Source organism: Pistacia vera, unplaced genomic scaffold (genome assembly GCF_008641045.1).
Source record: "Pistacia vera cultivar Batoury unplaced genomic scaffold, PisVer_v2 Contig69, whole genome shotgun sequence".
NCBI lineage: Eukaryota > Viridiplantae > Streptophyta > Magnoliopsida > Sapindales > Anacardiaceae > Pistacia > Pistacia vera.
Window position 1 is genome coordinate 63,000 of NW_022196545.1, and position 3,553 is coordinate 66,552.

The 3,553-nt window shown below is 37.2% G+C and overlaps 1 pseudogene; it reads right to left on the reverse strand.

The window, feature by feature from the left end:
• Window positions 1-817: 817 nt before the first annotated feature.
• Window positions 818-2,868, reverse strand: LOC116113710 (annotated as a pseudogene).
• Between the last annotated feature and the right edge of the window lie 685 nt (window positions 2,869-3,553).

The window sequence follows — 3,553 nt, forward strand, 5'->3', positions numbered from 1 at the left end:
GCATCGTTTAGACATCCCTAAACTACCCTAAATTGCCACGTGTCACGCGATGAGTAACCCGAATCCAAGAAAGCACACCACTAAACTTTCCTTACAGGGCACGGCCCATTAATGTTCCTTCCGAATCCAGATCGAAAACGAAAAACAAACCTGGCTGCGAAAATGAAGTGTATTTTGGATAGTCCTAGTATTTTGAAACTTTTTGGGTGAAAAGTGTCATTAAGGCAATCCTTGGGTGGAAAAAGTTGTTTACGCTAAAGTTTGATGAATATTCTTTTTAAAATTAACTAATATTGAACATTTTAATACTGAAGTTAAGATTTAGGTCTATTTGGTACAAATTCTTTGAGTATAGTTTATCAAAATAAAGATTTTACGAAAATCCATTGGTGTATAGTTAGGGCGAATATAGATTTGTGAATAGCGTACAGTCTAAGTTTCGTTTCTCCATCTAAGCATCACAGTTTTAAGTGAAGGCATTGCTCATCTAAGCATCCCTCGGTATGCTAATCTCACCCAAGATTAGTCAAGACATAGAATATTTATAAAATTAAAAAAATTTTTAATTTGTACATTAAAATTTAAGGACCTTTGCTTATAATATAAACCCAAGAAGTATAAACTAATAAAAAAAAAAAAAAAAAAAACACATTTTTAAACATAAAATTACCAAAGAAAAGGATAAAATAAAGAAGCACTAGTTTGTAAATTTGAAGTGAAGAACAACCAATTACATTTGCAACATAAACTGAAGGGCTCCTCATTTCATTGAAAGGCAAAGATTCAGTAGAAATATTGAAAGAATTTACACAAGCACTTTTTTTTGTTCTATCCTGTTTTGCTTGCGGTTAACATAAAGCTAGAAAATTAAACCTTAGCCAATTTATCATCAAACTTCCTATTCAAACCTTCTTGAACTTGAATACAGGAGGCCTCTGCATTTTCACACTGCTTATGCTGTTTCTGAAGCCATATTTCATTCAGCGAAAGGCTCTTCTTCACCCCCGGTTCCGGTCTTTGCCTTGGGGCACTGTAGGACCTCATTTTTGCATTGAACGATTGTGGTTGCCATATAATTTGGGAAGTTGGAATAACCCCTGGTGTACATATCACCGCATATGCTCTTGGACGGAGTTAGAGGAGCACTAGATCGAACAGAATTTGCGAAACGAGGGGTGTTGTGCGCGGTGGTAGAGAACCTGCATTCGTCGCGGTGAAGCACCATTCAAAATCTGATTTTTTTTTGGTAATTGGGGATTGAGATTCGGCTGGAACTGGACATGGAAGAGGTGATGACATTGCTTGGTAATATAGCTCACACCACACTCGGATAATGCAGCATTGTAGCGACGAGACCTTGATCTTGGCTTGATGTGTCGATTTCGACTATTTTAGGACTTTCATCAAATCCATTAATTGGACTCTCAGACATACATATATTTTTTACTATGCATTTCACTTCTTGCTTCATCAAACCTCTCCTGGAAACATTCATAACCTCAAATGTGACTCAAATGTTCAAGTCAAATCGATCTCTAAATAAGGAAGACTATGGAGAGTATCCTTACGATGGATTTTCGGTGGTCGAACTCGGTTGAAATCGATTCTCTTTATTGAAAGGCGGCGAGCACGCTGAGAACCTGACTGCAGTTTGAGCTCTGATTAAGGCTTGCATGCTGTGAAGTGTTGCAGTTGCCCGTTTTCGGACAAGATACCCTCGACACGAGCCTGTATCTTCACCAATCCCTTCAACGCTCTAAGGGCTTTCCGGGCCTGAATTAACCAAACTGAAGTTCAAATACACAGAAATGCAGAACTATTCATTTAAAAGCAGAATCAGCAAACGGGGTAAGCCTTAATGCAATGTAAATCACCAATCATGACAGAATGATTCACAAAAAGTAAGCAGCAACAAAAAACCCAATTCAGAAAACAAGACTTCAAATTTCAAAATTTCAAATTCAGGGTAGGGGACCAGAATACAGAATTAGAAAAACTGGGCTAACTGCTAATCAAAGTAGCCATCTACTTCATTGACTCCAGAAAAGCATATGTACTGTTTCACCACAAAATATAATCCATAACCAGCTTTAGAGAACACATAAAGTAGCATTAAGAAAAGCACCACCACAAACACAATCAAACACTCTTACAGTTCCAAGTAAAGAAAAAGTTAAAAAGCACTAGATAGAAAGTAAAAAGAGCTTTATACTGTTCCTTACCATTTGAATCTTAGGGACCATATTTCAATGGCACCAACATAAGTAAAATTAAGCAAGTCAGATAACAATTACCATAACTATTTGGCAGTAACACAAACATGCCTTAGTGACCAGAAACATTGGAATATAAAATAACCACCCACTTGATAAAATCTATTTGTGAAATCAAATTAAAGCACAAGTGGCGAGTAATGAATCAAAAACAAAGTCCCACATACCAAATAGCCCCTAAACACAGTCTGATTTTCACAGCAGCCCACTTCTCTTTCCCTCCGCCCGAAAGAGCCCTGTTACCATTACTAGTCAGCCTCACAACCGCTACGGCTGCCTGAGCCGCAGCCCCCGCTGCATCTGCGGCGGCCGCGGTGGCTGCAGCCACAGCATTGCATGCTTGTTCTGGTCATTTCTGAGTCTGCAATGTATGACTGAGCCAGTCCAGGTCTCTTGCTGGAATATTAGCTGCAATGTTGCCTGGAATCTGAGATTCACACTTGTGTCTTTCAATGACTTGCCAAAACTGAACCTTTCTTCTCCTTCCTGTTGTCACTGAAACTGATTTTGAATCTGAAAATGAGTTCTCTAAATGGTCTTTTCTTTCTCCCTTTTCATACCCGCAAGCCCTTAGCCACCTTGTAGCTTTGCCCATATTTTTGTTGCCACTGAAGAATGAATTTGATTACAAGAGAAACGAAACAAACAAAACGTTAAAATAGTTAGAACATTATTCCCTCTCTTTATGTAGAGTTTGAAGTGACAACACTAAGGAATAAACAAAAATGTGAAGCACTGATACAATGAGACAAGTGGAGTTCATTGAGAAATAAAACGATTTAAAAGGAGGGTAAGTGAGAGAACCAAACAAAATGTGTTTCAAAACTGAATCAAAAGAACAGTGGAGTTTATAGACTGAAAGATCTGTAGAATCTTTACAGGTTGCAAGAAAGAACTGATAGAACAGTATGGAGCAAAATATAATCATAAAAAAGGAATCAAAACCTTAAATAAAAAAAAAATAAAGGATAACATTTGGGGTTCTGAAGTGTTTTTTTGAAAAGAAAATCTGACACAACCTCGTGAAGAACTCTGCATTACAAGACAAAAAGATGTCACAGAAAGATACAGAAATGCCATAAAAGGATTACTATAAAATAAGGTTCAGACTCACGAAAAGTACAAAACAAATATTAGAGACAAAGCAGCATACAAAATTTAAGTTAAAGTGCAGTAAAACAAAAAAAAAGTTTGTGATAATCACAATATTCACAACAAACAACCACAGTAAGAAGATTCACGCACCTTCTCAAATTCAAACCAAAAAGCCTTCCACTTCC